The sequence below is a fragment of the Hydra vulgaris genome, chromosome 12 (assembly GCF_038396675.1).
Source record: "Hydra vulgaris chromosome 12, alternate assembly HydraT2T_AEP".
Lineage (NCBI taxonomy): Eukaryota > Metazoa > Cnidaria > Hydrozoa > Anthoathecata > Hydridae > Hydra > Hydra vulgaris.
In genome coordinates, this window is record NC_088931.1 from 60,496,377 (window position 1) to 60,520,448 (window position 24,072).

The 24,072-nt window shown below is 27.4% G+C and overlaps 1 protein-coding gene across 5 annotated transcripts in view; it reads left to right on the top strand.

The window, feature by feature from the left end:
• Positions 1–4,332: 4,332 nt before the first annotated feature.
• Positions 4,333–24,072, top strand: part of LOC100198291 (polycystin-2) — a 58,500-nt gene continuing 38,760 nt past the window's right edge. Inside the window, exon 1 of one of the 5 annotated variants that reach the window (XM_065813945.1) lies at positions 4,333–4,454. The gene's annotated coding sequence lies outside the window, so the exon portion shown is untranslated. Of the gene's footprint in view, positions 4,455–21,856; positions 22,274–24,072 lie in introns of those variants that run through there. The other 4 variants (XM_065813944.1, XM_065813943.1, XM_065813946.1 and 1 more) reach the window with 4 other exon arrangements.

Here is a 24,072-nt window from a genome sequence, read left to right on the forward strand (position 1 = left end):
TTTTCTGGCTAAAATTTATAATGGTGCCTAACGTAAACAGATGAATAGATAAAAATTAGATAAGACGTTATAAATCTTTTAATTAGCATTATACTTTTATTTACAAATGGAAAATTTAATTTATTTAAATGTTCTTAAAAGTCATTCTACATTTGGAATACAGAAAATAGAAACAAGGAAATAGATTTTTTTTTTTACAAGTACAGTACTGGGTAAGTTTATTTTTCAATATTTAAATAAAGTGCTAAGTAAGTTTAATAGTTGAAAAAAGTTATTAATGTAAAAAAAAAAAATTTAATTTTAAAAAAAACTAATTGATTTTAAAATTTATTTATACTTAAAAATGCATTTTTAGGCTATTCCCAGGAAATAGGGAACGCATTTATTTACAAGCGGAACTAAGTAAAAATTTTACAATACTTAAGTTTTTTTTATTTTTGTTTTTTTTGTAAAATGAGTGTATAAATACAGTTTAAAAAGTTAATGCATAGAATTTAAACATTTATTAATGTTAGAAACAGGACAATATATTTTCAAGTAACTTTGAGTAAAGATTTTTTTAAACTGGTAAGCTTAAAAAAATAAGTCAAAATCAAAAGCTTGAATAAATATATAATAAATAAAAATAAATAATAACAAAATTTCACTCAATTTCCTGAAATAACTTTCAAAAATTTGAGTTTAATGTAAAAAAGAAGAAAACAGTCGAAACTGTATCTAGTTGAGTACATAGACAAAAAGTACATATCAGAAAAAAAGTGCAATAGTTAAAGTTAGAAAAGTTAGAAAAAATAAACTTTAATTGCTCTTTTAACAAAGGTGTAACAATTGCTAGCGCATAATATTTTATCATTTCTAAAAAAAGGTGTAACAATTGCTAGCACATAATATTTTATCATTTCTAAAAAAAGGTGCAACAATTGCTAGCACATAATATTTTATCATTTCTAAAAAAAAGGTGTAACAATTGCTAGCACATAATATTTTATCATTTCTAAAAAAAAGGCAATAAACCTAAAATTGCAGAGTTTCTTAAAAATTAAAACTTTTAGCATAGTGGCTTTAAGTTGATAAAAACAAAGGGGAAAAAAATTGTGCAAGTGACTTTTAGGGTTCTATTGGGTTAAAAGTCACTCCTAAGCTGACAAAAACAAGTGCATAAGGTGGATCAGAATCTCTATCTTACATATTATCACCAAAAAACACTTATTCCTGTTTCCTCTCATATTTGTCAAGTGGCCTGTTTTAATGCTATTTTAGCGAAAAGGAAAAAATCGGTTACTCCCTATATAGGACAAAATTCATTTATAAGTCATTAGCAAAATATTTGGTCTTTGTCAAAAAGTACTTGCCACAATGGTTTACCATTTCTAATTATATTTTTCTAAATGGTTGTTAATAAACTGCACCGGTTGTTAGGTAAGAAGATGTAGTTGCGTTGATATTTATTTCTTCCGCATTAAACTCTATGGTTTAGCCGCCCATGCTGACCGGAACACCTTCGAATCTCCAAAATCAATGGTAGTTCTATTCACAGTTAAATCAAAAACAACTTTGCGGTTTACAGCAATTAATTTTCAGTTCATTTTGGTAAAATTGATGATCTTTTATTCCGCAGATATAACAGAATTGCTTTTTCTCAAACTCATTGCTGCATTTTAGCCTGATATGCCCGAATCCGCGGCAATAGGAGATGCGATGATTCTTACGAAACCGCTTTTGAATTTGTAGCTTCGTAATTTATGCGCCCAATAAAATTTCTGAATCAACGTTGGAAAATCGCCGGAACTGATGTATCGAGTCATTTATCTGCAAACCTAACAACGATACTCTAACAACAATATTTTCGAAAAAAGTTGTAACAGCACTTTTATTTCATATCAAATTCAACTTGTCTTACAAAACTTTTCCACCAAATAAATGCATTTCTTAAAACTCCCACGAGTGTAATAAATAAACAAGAACATAATGAATATATAATAAATGTAATGAAAGTTCTGTACAATGTAGTTTTTATATACAAAGTCGCACCTACAAAGTTTCTTTAGCAAAAAAAATTAATAAAATATATTACAGTTATTCAATACGTTTATATGCAAAGCGTACCCACAGATTTTCTTCAAGCGCAATACAATGGCCATTTACAATATAATTGTCGTATGAAAATTTTTTAAGTACCAAATAGCTTTAGATTTTATTCAATAAAAACTACCATTTTTTTCTCTTTAAGATTGATTTGTTAGGTGGAATAAATATTTGAATCTATAGCTGTAATGAAGATATTTCCAAAAAAAGTGTAGTTGAATTGAGGTTAATAAATTCAAACAATGCTGTTTTTTTGAATTTATTAATCGTGTTAGCCCCTTTCGTCGGACATGTAAATGTGATTTGCGTGTAAAATACTAAAGTGCGGATAAAAACAACACACTTTACAAGTTTTAGTTGAATGGGTTTTATGATTTTAGAACAGAAAAGATTGAACTCGATTAAGATTATCTTTTCCTGAAGGGGTCATTTATAAATGAAATGTGACTAAAGATATTGGCATCCTTAACGGTGAGCCACAAGTCATTCAAAACAAGGTAAAACTCATAACTCATTTATAAAAGCCTCTTTACAAAGCTGTATGTCCTGCAAAGTTCTTTAAGAAGTAATATTTAACTAACTTTTTAAATAATAATTTTAAATGGTGCATATGATTGGTGCGTATTTCAACGCCCTTGTTAGTAGAAGTTTTAAAAATAAAGTTGACATCGTTAAAAAATCCATTTATTTTATATACTGAGAGACTATTTATTTCAATGGCTAAATATAAATTCCTTCCTTAAAAAATTTATAAAGAAATCTAATCTTTAATTCTGCTTTGTTGTTTTGTTGAATTAATTTATAGTCATTTTTAGTTGTTATATGTTTATTGTAATTGTTTGAGCAGAAACTAATTAAATGTTTTTCAAAAAAAAATTCATAAAAATAATACAGTAAACTAGCAGAATATTTTTTTATTATATTATGCTTCAAAATAAACACAATGCCCTCACTTACCCATAAAATTAATTTACCCTGGTTAGAATTAAGTATTGAAGCTATCATATAGATCAGGAAAAATAATCCTTTAATATGAAATCTCTAATAGAACATGAAAGGATTTAAACATTGTTTACTGCATTTTTGATGGTATCAAATTTGATATCTTTGTCTATGATATTCTACTATAACATAGTGCTAATATATATGATTTTTTGAAGAACCGTCATGACAACAAAAATGAAATTATTGTGCTGTACAATGAAAAAAATAGCAGAGTACGTTGATTTTAAAGATTAAGAAGACTAGAAATATTTTATCAGTTACAAATATTTTTTAGTTAAATTACAACATGGAACGGTTTTAAACATGTAAATTATTTTTAAAATTACCATTGAAAAAAAAAGAATATTAAATTTGTGAAATGCTAAATACAAGGAATTGGTATGATATTATTGACCAAAATCGCTCCCACCCTCTCCTTAGAGTAAGGTTCTTAAAAATTGTTTTCCTTTTTTCTTTTGATTTTAAACTAAATTCTCTAAAAGTTCATGATTGGTTTCAACATTCATTTTAAAAAACTATTATTTAAATATTATGACCGCATAAAATCATTTTAGAGAGTGAAATGGAGAAATTTTCCGGGTCCTGTTCTGGTTCCCGACCCAAAAGAAAATTTAAAATTTGTTACATTGAGTAAATAATTAATTACCAGAACATAAGTTAAAATTAGGAACAGTTTGTTCACTTTAAATTAAAAATTTGAAAGTTATTTTTATAGCTTTTGTAGGTAATTTTTTAAAAAACAATGTAATTTATTATATTTACTTTTTTAATAGACCAAAAGGAAAAAAAAACTACATTCAAAAGAAAACACAATCAACATTGTTTAGCTAATAGAAAGTAACGCTAAATGAGTTATTAAATTTGCTATATATATATAATCCAATGCTAAAATTTAAAAAACAAAATTGATTTCATAATGCTGTAAAGTTTCATTTATTATTTATGGTTTAACACTAAAGAATTATTAATCTTATAAAAAACTTGCTTCGCTTTTTTTGCGGAAACTCAGTCCTCCTTACTTTTTTTTATATTATTTAATTAAATAAAAAGAAATCCAAGAATTTCCATACGCCACACAAAGGTAAGCTACATCATAAATATTAAAATGTTAAGCTACATCATAATAGTTCAAATTTAACTGTTAGTTAAAATAGCTTTTAAAAGATGAATTAATTTATGTTAAAGAAAAATTTTTATTGAAACTTTATACTTATTTATTCATTGAACAGTACAATAAGTTTTATTTTTGTTGACTTTTTTTGTTGTTGTTGTGATCCGAATTTTTTAATTATTTTTGTTTTTAGAATAATTTTTAAACAAAAACTATGTACAAAGTTGCTGCATCGTTATGTACACAAAGTTAGGTATAAACAGTTTTAACTTATTTATTTGTGTTGCTTTAAAAATGAAATATTTATCAATAAATTTTGCTAAGTTTTGATGGTGCATTACAAGGTGTTTAGTCAAAAAATTCCTCTACCACGTTTAGTCCTCTGAATGCACTTTTTTGATGCTGTTATTCCGATGTAGAGTTCTTCTCTCTAAGAAAAGTAATTGTGCAAATATTAATGTAGTAAACTGTAGTAAAAATTGTAAGGACTGATTTTAAGTTGAATTTCCGAACTATACAACAATAATGCTCTTTAATTTTTGAAAAACATTATAATAAATTATATTTTTTAAATTAAAATTATTCTCTTTGTTAAAAAAAAAGTTGCGGAGGAAATTAAAACTTCTCCTTAAAAGCTTTTCCTCGGCAACAAGTGCGTATTCTCGGCAACTGCTTTTAACATGCTGCTAGATCTTCAGGTCTTTTTTTATTGCTAATGTATAAGAAGTACTTTATTAACTGTATAATAAAGGATAGATAGCTTATGGTCAAAATTATATCCAGGTTCATGCTATTCACTTTTACTTTGTATGGTTTGTTCATTAATGAAGACTTGCATTCGCCAATATAGCAATTTGGAAAAGAATTAGTTAATCCACAGAAAGCTGCATATTGCATTAGTTAAAGTAACTCTAGTTTATTATATCAAAAGATTAAGTCGATTATTGTTGCAGATATCTCAAAACCCTTGATAAACTATGTCTCGCTTATCAGCCGCTTCCTAGTCTCCCTAACATTTAGGACTAGAATCAATTTTTTATAAATTTTCTGGAGCTCTGAAAAAAATGAGTTGTCTTTATAATGCAAAAGAGGTACTTTAGGATTAAGTACCTCTTTTGCACTTTTTTTTGGGTGCAGCTTTTAGTGGTTTTTTAGTTATAGGTTGTACATATGATTTCTTGGTCTATTGGCATGGCATGATTTCTTGGTCTATTCACATCTTAGTTAGAAATTCTAAAGTAAAAAAATTAGTTTTAAATCTTCATTTTTAAGGGTATTGCTAACGGGAAAGTCCTATGCAACAAAGCCCAAATAGCTTTACCGAACCAAATATGAAAGAGACTATACAAACATAGTTATTTAGTACTAGACAAACAGCGTAAAACATGTATCAACTTCGGTGTAAATGTTTTGTAAAGTTTAATGATTAAAGAGTTAAACACTTAAAGTCTAACGTGAACGTACTAAGAAACGGTAAAATATAACGATTGAAATATTAAATTTAAAATAAATTGTTCTGTTTTGATTATGTGTTTTTTCCAAAACGCTGCAAAACCTCAGAGCAAAATAACATAGGACTAAGGCAATTTCCATGCAAAATCTGTCAGAATAGATTGTATTGATTACCCAATGGCTACACTACGTCGATCCAACGTTGGATTTATGTTAGGTTATATTGGGCGACATCGACCAACTAAATCTAACGATATGATAGGGTTGGTTACACTAACATTATTTTTCATCAGAATTACAATGTTCTAATAACGTTGGCTACACTAACGTAATTTTTCATCGAAGTTACAACGTTATAATAGCTTTATTTACATTATTCTAAATGAATGTTCTACCTTTTTTTTGACGAGAAAAATTCTTCTTGAAGTATCAATATTTTTGAATATTTAATTTTTGAAAAATAAATATTACATCAAATTATAATTTATTGTTTTAACTTTTAACCAAAACAAAGTGAATTTTATCATATTTAAATTTTTTTTATAAAATATTAGTATATATTACTAAATATTTCCTAAATCAGTATAGTTGTGTAGCGTATTGGTAAGTGCGATGTATTGTGCAGAGTGAGATCGGGGTTCGTACCCCGATTACTAGAATTTTACAGAAAAAAAACGTTGCTTTTACATCAAAATAACAACTTTGGCTGTTGTTCAATATCATTAGAAAATCTAACTTAATAACGTTAGAAAATCAAGCCCGAGAAATCCTGACGTTATCCGTCTTTTTCATTTCCAACGCTAATCTAACGTTAGGGGTCATCCATAATGTACGTACGCTAAAAGCGGAGAGGGGTTTTCAAATAGCGTACAAAAGCGTATGGGGAAGAAGGAGGGGGAGGGGCGAGAAGGCTTAATTTAAAAGTACGTACACACAAATTAAAAAAATTAAGAAGTACTTGTTAATAACTAAATAATTTTGATTAACTCCTAGTTTCCCAACATAAAAGGATGTATGGTTTAGAGGAGTTGAGGGTATAGTGTCCCTCAATGCAGATCCATGCAAATCCTTATATTTTGGCCCTCATTAATGCGAACTTGTATTTTAGACAACCCTTTTATGAGTCCGCAAAAAACATGTTTTAGCAGTGCCATGGTTAATGGTCGGAGGCCCCCTTTCCCCCATAAACCCTCCCCTCCCCCCCCCTCCCCCCAAAAAAAAAAAACAACTTGTCATTAGGGCCCTAAATCTTAAAAAATTTTTCTGCAAGGTTTTGCCAAAAAAAAAAGATTCTTTAAATTTGCAAAAAAACTCCTAAATTTATGAGGCTCCCCCAATTGTGTGGGATAGCTCCGGCTCTGGGTTTCAGGCATTGTTTTCAATATTACCCATTTAAGACTCATTTTTTATAAACTTATATAAAGGAATGCCTAAAAAAACGTTTGGCCAAAGTAAAGTTTATTTTTATTTGATTCAACAAACTTTCAAAAATAAAAAGTAAATTATAACTTTAAAAAATAAAAAGTAAATTATTATTGTTTATCGTAAATCATAATTGTTTATCGTGTTTTTTCTGTAAAACTCGTAGTAAAATGTTAATTTATCTAAATTATGACTTTTAAAAATAAAAAGTAAGTAACAACTTGTCTGAGATGCGATCTCCGGTTTCTGACATGTAGTTGCTCGCATTAATCTCTTAGCCATACACACTGTTCTGCGAGTAAATAAATATTTTTTTAAATGTGTCATTAAAGTTGAGATCCGTAGCCGAAACCAAGAGCTTTAGGGTCGTATAAAATATTTAAGTGGAGGAGGAATCTGCAAAAAGCGTTCAATAAAGTAATGGATAGGGGGATATGTATAACGAAAAATGTGAGCCTTACGAAAAAAAAACTGAACCCTTGGCGAAATTACTAGAGTTAAAAATACATTAGTCACTTTTTACACCCGAGAGCAAGTCAACTTTAAAAAACGCACGCTTTTATTTAAAAAATGTTTCCTAATTTATACAAATTTTTCTAAATTAAAATTTTTTTAATATAAAAAAAAAGGAGGAGGGGGGGGGCGCTTGAAAGTACGCATGGCAACAGATGGAAGGAGGGGGTCACTTTTCTTAATTTTTGGCGTACGTACTTTATGGACGATCCTTTATTACAACCTAAATAACAACGTTATTTAACGCTGTCCCCACATTGAAGTGCCCACTAGGTATGCAGGGGAACCATTAAATGCATTTCTGAAAAAAGTGCAAATAAGTAAGAGATAGTTGAAGCAAGCAAAAGACATACACTAATTTATCACCAAGTCCCGTTTACATTCTCATATTGCCAGTTATAAACAGAACATAAAGATTTTAAACGCGTTTAACTATACGTGTTAAAATATATCACTTTTAGTTCAATAGTTTAACTATACGCGTTATAGTTTTATTGTTAAACTCTACGCGTTAAAGTATAACACGTAAACACGATATATTATAGATTAACAACAATAGAATAAGTTAACATATTTTCACTTTTTTAAATCAATCACTTTTATTTAGAATTTATTTGAACAAAAAAGATTAAGAAATTTCATAATATAAAAACAGTGCAAGACTACTTCTATCAAAACCTGTAAAAAATAATTTTGTTTGATGACATCATTGTGAGAGTAAAAATTAAAAAAGATAATCTTTTAAGTCGGTCAATAATTTATAAAATAACAATCACCTATATAAGAAGATGCAAACTATAAATGTTTGCTTCCTCAATTAATTTGGTAGTGGTGTCACTAGGGGAGTGCGCACTGGGTGACACCAACATCAGCGACGCCGCTGTACTTCGCTCAGTAATATATAAAATTATATTCTACAATATAAAATTCTTTATTATTATTGAAGGGAAAATATTCCTTCTTTTTGCTTCAGCTATTAATTTTGATATTTATAATTTATATAGTTTTGATCTTTATAATTTATATAATTTTGATATTTATAATTTATATAACTTTGATATTTATAATTTATATAATTTTGATATTTATAATTTATATAATTTTGATATTTATAATTTATATAATTTTGATATTTATAATTTATATAATTTTGATATTTATAATTTATATAATTTTGATATTTATAATTTCAGCTATAATTTATATAATTATATACGTAAACGCAATTTAAACATTCTTTAACGGCAAAATAAACTACACAAAACAAATCATAATATACAACCACTGGACGTTCAAGTATATTGTCGCGTTAAATATACCTGCAAAAACGCATTAAAATCATATTATTAGTTATCAAAGTCCAAATATGTTGATAAAACTAATTTTCTAATTTTATAAAAAGTTAAATAAAAGTAGCAAGTGCTTCACCCAAACACACGCAGTCAATGCATTCAAAAAAATAGGGTTTTGCTTTCAAAACAAACTTTCAAAATAAAAAAAATTTCCTTACAATAAATCCAATATTGACCTGTCAAAATTGAGAATAACAGAAACATTTGAATATCCAGCACCAGAGCTATCATTACAATCAGCATCAACTTCACAGCTTTTATCATCAATATTATCTACATCAATAATACCAATAATAAGTATATCAGTTAAATATTGTAACAAAACATTTCAATAAAAAATAGTTGAAAATTTGCAATGAAACATTAATGCAACAAATTAATATTTTTATTAGGCATACTCCCAAATCTTAAAGAAACGTTTCAAAGCTTTTCCTTTACTTTCTAATGTAAGTATTTAATGAGAAGCTTTGACTGAAACTGAAACAATGGAAAAACTCCTGCAATTGATGAAATACGAGATAAAAAAGGGCTACAAAATGTACATAGACTACCCAGATAGTGCAAACATACTAAGTAAGCAGCAAAAAGCACATCAATGTAAAACAAACAATGAAAATTAATATGAATCCGGATTCATACATATTATTATTATATTCAAATATAGTTTCTTGTAAAATTAACTTTAAGTAATAAATATAACATACAAATTTTTCTTTTTTTACGTATTCTTGTAGAAAACAAAGTTTTTTATCTATTGAAAAAATCCCATGAAAAAATATGTTTCCCATCAAAACTTAGTTGAACTTTGGGAATGTTCACCGAAATTATGATAATCCTATGTATTTTGTAAACATGGGAAGAAGCAAACATATCTTTGTTAACAAATTATAGTTTACAATTATATACATTGATTAATCAGCTTTGAGTAAGCGTCATTGGAGGTGGAGATGAGAAAGAAAAAAACGTTTAGCAAAACAAGTAAGCACGTAAAACCAATGCATAAAAATTCTAAATAAAACTAGCTAATTTTTAATTTCCTCATCATACCGACCTCTTTATTGCAATCGAAATAAATTTATTAATAGTTTTTCAAGATTTCATCGCGAGCAAGTAAACATGATCAACTTATTTACTACATGACCAACTTATTAACTACGTCACGTGAGGGTTTAGATTCTATCTGAAGTTATGTTACAAATATTTTTTGCAATAATCTGAACTATAAAGTTTATTTTTAAATTGATCAAATGTTATCGATTCAATATATATAGCGTTGAGCATATCATAAATTTATTATTGAAAAGTATTTAAAAAAAAAGCGAAGTAAAATAATTGTTCTTGCTTCCAAAGGACTATAGAAAACAGTTTGAGAACTATATATATATATATATATATATATATATATATATATATATATATATATAGATATATATATATATATATGTATATGTATATATATATATATATATATATATATATATATATATATATATATATATATGTATATATATATATATGTGTATATATAGAATGATCATATATATATATATATTATATGTATATTTATATATATTTAAACACTTAAATTTATCTCTTAATTGCAAAAATTTGGCTAACTGTGATTCTTTTGAGATTTTGGATAATGCCCCAAACAAACACAAATTAAAGATAAAAGAAGCCCTCCACATTAAGTGGGAAAGTCCCTCACTTAATAAACAAGCTTTACATTATACTATAAACTTATCTATTTAATTTTACTGTCAGTTTATTTATATATATATATATATTTTTTTTTTGACAGTTGGTTATTTTTATTGGTTATTTACCGAGTTATTTTGTAATAAATATATTGGTTTATTATGTATAATTTTTTGTCCGTTAATATTTCTCTGTAAAGACTTCTATTTTTTAATATATATTTCAGAGTTTTTTGTTATTGTAAAATAATCTTTTGAAAATGTAAATAAAATTTTACGAAACCTGTCAAGAATAAAAAACATCGTGTTATTTTTAAAAATAATTATTTATTTTATGCTATTACGACGTTCAACATATATATATATATATATATATATATATATATATATATATATATATATATATATATATTTATATATATATATATATATATATATATATATATATATATATATATATATATATATATATATATATATATATATATATATATATATATATATATAGAATGATCATATATATATATATATAAATATATATTTATATATATATATTATACATATATATATATATAAATATATAAATTTATATATATATTATACATATATATATATATATATATATATATATATATATATATATATATATATATATATATATATATATATACATATATATATATAGAATGATCATATATATATATATATAAATATATATATTTATATATATATTATACATATATATATATATATATATAAATATATATATTTATATATATATTATACATATATATATATATATATATATATATATATATATATATATATATATATTTATATATATATTATACATATATATATATATATATATATATATATAAATATATATATTATATATATATTATACATATATATATATATATATATATATATATATATATATATATATATATAAATATAGAATGATCATATATATATATATATAAATATATATTTATATATATATATATATTATACATATATACATATATAAATATATATATTTATATATATATTATACATATATATATATATATATATATATATATATATATATATATATATATATATATATATATATATATAGAATGATCATATATATATATATAAATATATATATTTATATATATATTATACATATATATATATATATAAATACATATATTTATATATATATTATACATATATATATATATATATATGTATATATATATATATATATATATATATGTAAATTATGTTAGTGTATTTTACAAATAGAGTGCTCAATGTTCTTAAAGAACAGAGCAATAATTAATTAGTAAAAAACACTTATCTAACTTTTATCTTCGACTTGAAGTTTCACCATTGCTGGATCATCAGGAAGAGTTCTATATATATATATATATATATATATATATATATATATATATATATATATATATATATATATATATATATATATATATATATATATATATATATATATATATATATATATATATATATATATATATATATAGAATGATCATATATATATATATATATATATATTATATATATATATAGATATATATATATATATATATAAATAGATATATTTATATATATATATATATTTATATACATATATATATATATATATATATATATATATATATATATATATATATATATATATATATATATATATATATATATATATACATATATATTTTTAAAAATATATTTATATATTAGGGTACATCAAACGCCCCATGTTTTTGTAAAAATTAATAATTTTGACTGTACCTAAATTATTTTTTTTCCAAATAATTTTTTAGCTTTTGTGTGAAATATCAGTTTTCTAAGTCAATGTATAAGTCCAATGTATAATGATCTTCCGTTGATGCAAAGTTGTGTATATAGATTAACATTTATAACAAGAAAACAGCTGGAAAACATTATATTATTAATTTTTATTAAGTTGTTTAGTGCTTACTTATTGTCAGTAAAGTTAAAATACAGTAGTAATAGTTTACAGTGCATAGTTAGTTGCTTGTATAAACTTTTGCTTGGTTTTCTTTTCGATCACTTGCAATTTGTTTTGGTACACTGCTTCATTCTTGGCAGCTATTAAAACGTCGCTGCTAAGCTTAATACCTCTTTCTGCGCAGTCATCAATGACATTTATTGCTTGAATATTAGTGATTGAAGCTTGATATGCTCCAGATTCAGGCCAGCGAAAAACGTCTTCATTAAGGAAGCTTGGCTGCAGTTTCAGTGCGTAAACCATGAATCTAATAGAACAAAATCTGCCAGTTTAGTTAATAATGTGATATCTTCTTTAGAAGGGAACTGTGGCTTTCCAAAACCTGCCCCTCTGTCCTCTCAGGGATGTAACAGGTGCGGCCGGTTGAATTTCAAGCAACCGGTCGCTTAGCAGACGTTTCTCAGCACATGGTGTAAAATGGCTAAATAGAGCAAGAGGCACCATTTCTGCAGTTAGATACCACAAATGGCGCTGAAATGCACGTATGGCACTCTTTGCAATTTTGGAATTTACTGCTTCATATTGCAAAAGTTTGCGAAAGAGCGTTATAACACGCTTTGACTCGACTTCGTCGAGTCAAAGCGTGTTATAACGATTTCTTAAACGTTTTGTCTATAAAACTAAAGTTCTTTCGGAATTTTGAAAAAAGAATTACATCAGGTGATCTGGAAGTCTCAATTTTAAGATCTTCAAATACATGTGAAGACACAACTTTCTTAATATGATGGCGACAGCCAGACCATTGCAAGGCTTTACCAAGTCTTTGTTGGATTGTCACACATGCTGCAGAAACGTGGCTTGTGTTTGAGGCGGTTGTGTCAAATGTCATGTTGACAATTGACTCTGTACAATGCTAGGAATTTAACAGATCAAGTGTTAGATTTGCTATTTTGTTGCCTGAGCTTTCTTCGCCAGATGGATATATTGGAACGCCAAGTAGCTTCAAATTTTCTGCATTTCCAACTACTACACAAAGCCGTTCTTCAGACGCGCTCTTATCAGTTAAAGAAGTCATCAATTTCGAATCTCAATGAAAAGTTGCCAAGTCTGGTACAACCCATTGTTCTTTATAGTCTTTTTCCAATTGCTGAACAACATTTCTCCGGCATCTGTCTGCAGTAGCATAAGGAGTAGACACATTAGAACTGTTGCCTTGTGACTCTTCAATCAAAGCTGCTGTAAATGTTGCTTATTGAGCTGCAGACATATTCAAGCGTGTTCCTAAAGCAACAAATCTAGGACGTTTCAATATATAATGAGAAATAAATGCAGATGTCCCAGTGTGTGAGAAATCAAAACTCATGTCACATTCACCTTCATCGCTAATATATGTATCTAATAATATTCGAGGTTGTTTCTTCTCCATCTTTATCTGCTCGTTGCTTCTCTTTAACAGCTCTTCTCTGTCCCAATTGCTTTCACACATTACTTTGTTGAATCTTTTTATCCAATATGCTTTTGATCCAAAAGTTGCAGTTCTATTAGTTTTCATGGAGTGGAGAAATGCCATATCTTCAGCATTCGCAAAATAAGCTTTTCTACATCAGCTGGCCAGAGTGGAAAAGTTTCACATAGTGAAGCATCCATAGCATTTATCCTGCTTACAACTGATGCATTTGACCAGCGTTTCTTTGGTATCGCTCTGAGTTTAACATTTTCCTTTAGCAGTTGTATGATGCGTTCACAAGCTTTGAGTTCTAAAATCATCGGTATATTTGCTTCGCCATAAAATACCACTAGTTGGTTCAATACTAGTCTTGCTGCTTCCCATTGAGAACGGTTGACATTAGTGATTTTATTTGGAACATTTGTGTGGTACATCATGCAACGGAGTAATTGACGTCTGGTTGGAAGGCGGGCACCAGTGATCACTGCATCTTCAGGCAAAATAGTTTCACCCAAACCTAATATTGCAAGGGACTTTCTTGTACCTTTTGATTGTGAATTGGAAGGAGATGCAATTACAGGTCATACTACTGAGAAAATAGGTAAGTTACAGTTAAGGTAAGTAGTGTTATTTGAAGGTAAAAAAACCACAACCATTAGCCATTAAAAGTAAGTTGGTAAATAATAATGAGAAGTTATTTAATGCTATTATCACTCATGCTATGAAAAATGATAAAAATTAGTAAATATGTAAAAATTTTATTATACAATTAAAAAAGGTAGTTGCTTACCAACTGATATATTCAAAGTAACAGAAAAAAATTCCAGATTTTTCTCTCATAAGGAAGTCAAAAAATACTTAATTCAATCAAATGCAGACAGCAAGGATATAATAATCAAAGATATTGTATTATTAAACTAAATTAACATAATTTATTTCAAACTTAAACATGAAAAACCTTTTACAATGGGTACAAGGATATTTAAAAACCTTGGGGCGTTTGATGCACCCTAATATATATATATATATATATATATATATATATATATATATATATATATATATATATAATATATATATATATATATATATATATATATATATACGTGGGTGGTTTGAAAAGTTTCCGACCTAGCAAAGATAAAAGACATTTTTTCGAAATTTTATTTTTATTTTTCAACATAATCTCCTTGTAACTCTACATACTTTTCCCAGCGATGCTCCCATCTCTGTAACCCGTCCAAATAGTACTCGGCGATTTTCTCTACAAAATAATTCTTCACAAAGGTAACTGCCTCTTTATTTGACAAAAATCTTTGACCTTCGAGCGCAATTTTTAAATGAGGGAACGAAAATAAGTTGCTTGGGGCCAGATCTGGTGAGTTAGGCGGATGGTCAAGCAGTTCAAACCGTAATTCGTGGATTTTCGCCATGGCAACCGCTGAGGTGTGGGGTTTTCTTTTTCTGCAAATGTGGCCGTTTTTCCGCAAGTTGTTTCTTTAGCTTGTCAAGCAATGATGCGTAGTATGCTCCTATAATGGTTTTTCCTTTTTGAAGATAATCGATTAAAATAACTCTACAACTATCCCAAAAAACAGTTGCCATCACTTTTCCAGCCGGAAAAACAGTTTTTGCTTTTTTTGGTGTCAGTTCCCCGTTTGCAACCTACTGTTTGGACTGTATTTTTGTTTCGGAAGTATATTGGTGTATCCAAGTTTCATCTACAGTAATTAATCGTCTCCAAAACTCGGATTTATTGCGCCTAAACAGCGCCAACAGAGCGTTAGAAATGTTCATTCAAACACGTTTTTGAACGTGAGCAAACGCGGCACCCAACGCGCGTCAGCTTGTCATTTCTAAATTTTCATGCAATATATGACAAATACGTTCTTTTGATATGTTTATAACCTGCTATCTCTCTCACTTTAATTTGGCAATTGTCTAGCACCATTTGGTGAAATTTGGCAATGTTTTCATCGGTAGTTGCAGTTTTTGGACGTCCTGAACGTTCATCGTCTCCCGAACACTGAAGGCCACGTTTGAATTCAGCTGCCCAAAATTTCACTGTGTTAAATGATGGTGCAGAGTCCCCATACACAGAATCCATCTCATCTTTGATTTGCGTAGACATATTGCCTTTCAAAAACAAATATTTAATGACAGCTTATTACTCAATTTTGTCCATTTTCACAAAACTACTCACATCAACTCACTCAAACGACTGTTATATAACAACTGCGCGTTCAAAATGGCTGAAACTTTGGTGAACAACATTTGGTATCAACATATGAACAAACAAAATTCATTTGTTTTTATTTATTAGTGCTGCCATCTTCAAGTCGAGGTCGGAAACTTTTCAGACCACCCTCGTGTATATATGTATATATATATATATATATATATATATATATATATATATATATATATATATATATATATATATATAAATATATATATATATATATATATATATATATATATATATATATATATATATATATATATATATATATATATATATATATATGTATATATATATATATATATATATATATATACAGTATTGGACAAAATATTTGCAACCAACATCGAACAATGCTAAAAAGTGTTCCTAATTTTACATATCTTAAAAACGAAACGAACTATACTACCACAGCAAACAGTTCAGGAGTCTGGAGTCATAGCATGCCATGACATGAGCAATCAGCTGACAGGTGACAGCAAACAGGCAGAATTTCGTTGACAAGTGCCATTTTGCAGCGGACAAAACAAGTGCAACTTTTTTGGTTTGTTTCATTTTCTTAAGTCTGGTCCGTGTCAACGTCATGTTTTTTAATAATTAAAGGAAGTATCCAGAAGTTTCCAAAAGCATGCAGAAGCTTCCAGAAGTTTCTAGAAGAAGCATCTGGAAGCATCCAGTAGCATCCAGAAATATCCAGAAACATTCAGAAGCATCCAGACGCATCCAGAAGCTTCCAGAAGCATCGAAAAGAAGCATCTAGAATCTTCCAGAACAGGTTCACACAGGTTTATTTTACTATATAAGAGACATGTAAATCGACATGTAATTCAGTCAGTATATGGAAGTCAATCAGTCAGTATTATAAAGACAGTTTATCGAAGTGAGTTTTATCAAAGTTTTTTATCGAAGAACATCAATACAAGAAGTGAAATACAACAAGTGTTTCATTACATCAATACAGTCCACATCCAACCAAGACGTTGTGTTCCACTGAGCATTATTGTATCATCACAAGGTAAATATAAGACGGTAAGCCTTGAGAAGCGTGATTATAAAAGACTCCTGATTGCTACATCTCAATGGCGAACTTTCCTGTTCAGTGATGAATCGAAGTTCAACATCATTGGGAGCGATGGCATTTGCCGTGTACATCGACTGGGGGTGTTTTTCTGCTAACGGTTTAGGTCCAATACATCGAAACGATGGAACAATGGACCGTTTCATGTATAAAAATATCCTGAAAGATGTTATGTTACCTCATGCTGAATGGAATATGCCAATAAAATGGGTTTTTCAGCACGACAGCGATCCGAAACACACTGCAAAAGTAGTCAAGCAGTCGTTTCAAGACAACCACCTATCAGTGATGGATTGGCCGCCTCGATCTCCAGATCTCAACCCTATCGAGAACCTGTGGGATATCGTCAACCGCAGAATTAATCGTAAAGGTGTTCATAATAAGGATCAACTGTTTGAACAAATCCAAAAGGCCTGGGCAGCGATTCCACAAAGTTTCATTGATTACCTGATCGAATCTATACCTAGAAGATGCAAGGCTGTGATTGACAACAAAGGATTCGCCACGAAATATTGATAGCGAAGTACAGCTTGGTCAACATTTTGTCGAGTTGCACTTGTTTTGTCCAGAAGGAAACCAACTTTTTTTAATACTTTTGATTAATTTATTAATTTTCGTGCACAAATAATGAACTTTGTGATGAATGAAACTTGAAGAACTTTGTCTCTAAACAGTTACATAGTTATTTCTCTAAATTGAAAAAATGCTGCACTTTTATATAAAGAAACTAAATTAGCATTATTTGGTTGCACTCGTTTTGTCCGATACTGTATATATACATATATATATGTATATATATATATATATATATATATATATATATATATATATATATATATATATATATATATATATTATAATTCCCCAAGGACGAGAAGGCCACTACAGATGAGGAGGCTACTTGTGGTTAAAACCCTCTCTCAACTCTATAACTCCGAAACACGAACCTTGACATATATATATGTATATATATATATATATATATATATATATATATATATATATATATATATATATATATATATATATATATATATATATATATATATATATATATATATATATATATATATATATATATATATATATATATATATATATGCGACAGTATACACTTTACAGCGTTACGGAATCTGGGAATTAATGACATGAGTGTTTATATTATAGATTAGTCGAATACAAAAAATTGTTAAAATATTTTATCTATACTTATATATATATTATTTAAATTATTTTATTGAATTTTCTACCATCAAGGATGGAAACAACCACTGTTTAGGGATGGAATTATCAGGATAATTTAAAAGTTTTGAATAGAATTAAATAGAAAGCAACAACGTTAAAGGGAAAAAGTTAAATGAATAAAAGTCTTTTGAGCACGACGAAACAGTTACAGTGAAAGGACTTTGAAAAATGGCGAGTTGTAAAACTGAAACTATTGATAATAGCTCATTTGTATAAGATTAAAAGGTGCAACCTTTTAATCTTATACAAATGCAACTGACTGTAGATTAGAGGCCTAAAATTTGCATTTAGAGCAATTTAAACAACATTTGCAATCTAGTTGAAGGTCTTGTCTTAATAATAACAAGCCCAAATGTAACAGCACGGTGAAATAAAAATTGATTATATGTAGTCTTTAATTATCAAAAATTTATATGTAGTATTCAAATGTTAAAAAGTTAAATTTTACAAATGTTAAAAAGTTAAATGTTAAAAAGTTAAATGGATTGAAGCAACTTTTATTCTTTTACCATGTTATTTGTTAAACGGTGGTTTCTTTCTTTAAAAGAATTACTATACAACACCGCGGTTACTATACCGCACTCACAATTAGTTTTCAAGTTTCTTAAAAAGAATTAGTTTATTTTCTTTTTCCATTTTATCGTTTAATTAAGTTTGGTTTCCTCAGTACTATATATGCAATATTTTTTGAATTGAACGTTAGGTTGACTCTCTATCTTATTCAGATTTTTTCTTAATTTTCCAACTCATATTATATTTCAAAGTACAATCTTTATGAACTACAATGTAACAATTTTTTTTTTGTTTCGAAGTTTTCCTTACCTGTTTTGCTAAAACAAAAAAAGAAAAAAAAAAGGAAGTATTGTTCCGCAAAACTTTTGACCGAAACAACTATATTATGATATATTGTGAAATTTAAGTGTTTTCGAAAAAGTTCTCGATTCGCATTGAATAATGAGCATTCTTCTAGAATGCTAAACTGCTAAAACTGTCCAGAAAATCCAAAAATTTTCCAGAATAATTTATAGCTTTTTAACTTTCAAAAAACTTCTAGAACGTCAAAAAGTACTCCATGCATGTATAAAAAAACAGGTGACCAAAAACCAATATTTCAGTTTGTGTTATTGGCGAGTAAAGGAATTACAAATTATATTTGAAAAATAATTATATAATTTGAATAGCATCAAGAGGTTATTTTCATCGAGATTAGAATTTCGCCAAGTGTTTAAAAAATTTATAAAGACAGGATCAAAAAAGTATTCCGCGAAAGCATGTCGTAAAATGTGTGAGGCCTACACGGGATACGTCGGCTCACCGCGAATATTGACAAAAACTCAAAAGTAAGTTTAATAATTTTTCTCTTTACTTTGTAAAATTTCAATGCTTTAGATATATGTAGTTTATTTTAAGATATTGCAGTTATCAATGTTTTCATTTATTGGTGCACTGTGAAAAAAATACGCTATATGTTAATATTATATCCGGTATTATATGATGCGTGAAATTTCAGGGGAAAAAAGGATTAATAAAGTTGCTAGCCCGCAAATTTGGTACAAACCGACGGAACACGCGAGCAACTGAAACTTCTGCATTTTAGATCCCACAAAATCTTGCTTAGCCACAATTATGCCTTCAATTTTTATCCAGACATTCCTTTGTTTAATTTTCTAGTGCTGCACAGGCCCAAGCTATCTGCTCTCATTCTAACTAAGTGGTATAGGCCATCAGTAGACAGAAGTAAGTCAGACAGCGAGGAAGGTATTGGTTATATACAAATTACAATTTTGCAGGTGTAATTGATGAGAAGAACTTTGCAGGTGTGGTTGACCATGCTTCCATAACCTTGATCTTGATTTATAATGGATGAAAGTATTGATAATGTTAATGTAATAATAGGAATATTTTTATATGGTAGTCTAAGTTTTTGAAAGTTTTTTACTTTGATCCATAAAAATAGTTATTCGTTATCTAAAATATATGAAGATTCAAGAGAAAAAAAAATGTTTATTTTTTATCATTATTATAACGCTGTCATTTTTTCAATGGGGCATTTGTTTCATCAGTAGCTGAATTAGTTGGCATGACACAGCAAAGCTGTTATTGTTATTAAATCGGATATAGTAGCTTTAGCGACATGTCTCTCAAACTAGACAAAAACCTTTATGATTAGTTACATTGGTCCTATTAAGCTTTTTCTTTTTGCTAAAAACATTTTCTTTCTATTCTTTATGTTTGGTCCACAGTATCCAATTACATTTAAAACCTTATTATCTGAATAGGCCTTTCCTCTATTACAGAAACCTTTACTCTGTTTTAGATCTTTACATTCATCGCTGTCGTGCTAATAACGAGTCTGAAAGATATGTGTTTATAACTCTATTTTTTTTAAAAGTATTTGAAACTATTGATAGGTTACATAAAATTCGATAGGTTCTTCTAGCAGCTGAATTTAGTTTAATATTATACAATTTTTTTTTGTCCATTTATTTTTACAACTACATAGTTTTTGCAAGTTTTAACTACTTTATAACAAATACATTCAAAATACTAATATAATTCTAATATAATTTATACAATAATAAAATATATAAGATAAAACAGTATTATAATTTATATTTTAAGAAAACAGGATAATACAAAAAATATATATGCATATAAAAAAATAAATTTTTAGTTATGTAGTCTAGGGGAACTCGCAAAAAACTGTGTTAAGTCTTGTCCATCACGAACCCTTTTTTTTTATTATTAATTTTATAACTTTTTTATTCTATTTTATCTTTTGTAGTACACTGTTTTATTTTTTGTAGCTTTACATATAACAGTCAGCAGAGGTGTCTTTTCTGTAAATATAACTTTATTACATTATATTAAGCACTTTTAAGTAAATATTAATTTTGCTTCATTTCGCTAATCTGATTTAATTTTTGAATTTAACATTTTTAGATCAGAAATCCAGCACTTTAACCACTGTGGCACAGCTGCTTTGCTGTTCTGCTAACTCAGTTTAACGTGCTATGTTGCTAACGCTTTATGAATTATGTTTTTTGTTCATATTACTTTTAATGTAAAAAATCTTTATTTATTTTGAACTTGTGTCTGTTAATAAATGCAAACTAATAAAGTAATAACGCGTTAATTACGCATTACGCGCATTACGCGCTAAGCAACGAAAGTAAACTTGAATAATTTACAAAGCTTTAGAGCTCGTTGCTATAGTGAACTATTCATAGGTTACCGTCAACCGAGTAACAATGTTAAAACTAAATATTTTTTTTAGTTGTTTACTTATAATTTGTTCCATATCTGAACACGCGAATTACAAAAATATCTAAAACGAGACGATTATATCCTTTTAGCAATAAAAAGTTGCATTTTACTTGTTTTTATCGTTTAAAAATACTATTAAAAAATGAGAATTTAAACCAACCATTTATTTTTGCATTAATAATTAAACAATATCAATCCATTATGCATTAAATATGCCAATAGAAGGAAAAATGAAAAAACTCCAATAGTCTCCCTTCCTTTATAAAAAGAAAATTGATATTTCGTAAGTAGGTTTGTGAATTTTGTTTTTTCAGTTTTTAAATTTGTGTATTTTTCTTTTTTGTGGTGGTTTTATTTAAATCAAAAGGTTTGTAGAAACGCTTTTCTTTTTTTGAAATTTTTTGTTATTTTAAGATATAGAACACAATCAAAGTGACGCATTTAAAAAACAGGCACTAACAAAAAAAAATTTACCAACCTAATATAGATTTACTGCAGTAATATTATGCTGCTTACTCTATAGATTTGCATAAAATGTTGCTTATTAAATCACCTAAAATAACCTAAGATATGGGCTTTAGACAAAAGTTTTGGTAGACAGATTATTTATATTACAGTTTTGTTTACTAAACGTTTATTACAACAAAAGAAAAAATCGTTCTTTTTTTTTTGATATAAAAAGGTGAGCAAAATACTTTAGTCCATTCTAATTTTTGTACTCGCTAATATATATATATATATATATATATATATATATATATATATATATATATATATATATATATATATATATATATATATATAAATGTATATATATATATATATATATATATATATATATATATATATATATATATATATATATATATATATATATATATATATATATATATATATATATATATATATATATATATATATATATATATATATATATATATATATATATATATATATATATATATATAAAGAGAGAGAGAGCTGTTGCTAGGTTCCTATATATATATATATATTGCTAGGTATATATATATATATATATATATATATATATATATATATATATATATATATATATATATATATATATATATATATAGCCCTGGCAGAAGGCGGGTGCAATAGGTGATTTTCATCCAGGAGCCAATGCTTCGAAGGTGCCAAATTTTCATTAAATACTTTTTTTATTGATGAGACATAAAATAATTTTACTTGGTGATGTGCATAGCAATTAACTTGCTTTGTTTATATTACCAAATAATCATAGTATAAAATAATATATTTCTTTAATAAATTAAGAAACAAATTATTTAAATCTATACTATAACCATCAGGTCTTGTCACAAAGAACCGTTGTTGAAGAAGTTAAAAAATGTTGGTCTGTTAACGCTTTCTCATCAAACTCAGCTTATAATTTAAAAAAAACGACCAGTTTAAAGCCCAACTAATCAAAGATTAGCTAGAACATTGGCACTTTTTTAAAAACCCTGTTGCAAACTGTTGGAATAAATTAGCACATGATGTAATTGATGTACCTACAGTAAACTCTTTTAAAAGTATTTTTATGATATTGTTTTGGCTGAAGCAATGTCAACCGTTTGCATATGTAAACCTGGTGTTGTTTTCCTTCATCAATATTAAACTTTTTATGCATAAGTTTCATTGATTGTTGTAATAAATAAATAAAAACCTAAGATTCTTTAGTTTCCGGCTGCAGTCCTGCTAGATGGAAGATGGGACCAGACATTCAGTTCAGATTGCAGCTTAAAAATAATTGCAAAACCACCACAGGAAACTATTGCTGCTCTAAAGCTATTGCTTCAACCAAAACATCGAACCATGATGAGCAGATTGCTCATCTTGACAATGAAACATAATTTTTTGCAAAGCAAGTGATGGTAGCAAAATAGCAATGAATCTGGATATGCAGTTTTTTTCCATGAGTTCTCTTAACATAAGCTTGAAGTGAATATCTTTAACATTGAGCTTTGTCATTACATTCAAAAAATTTTAAATTGGGATTGTAAAAACTGTTTCCTTAAGATTCTCATTTATCTCATTAAAAGGTCAAGAACTTGTAAAAATTAAAGCTTGAAATAGATGACAACTTAATGAAAGATATTTTGCATCTTAATAATTTGAATTAGTCTTCTGGAAGCACTTTAGGCT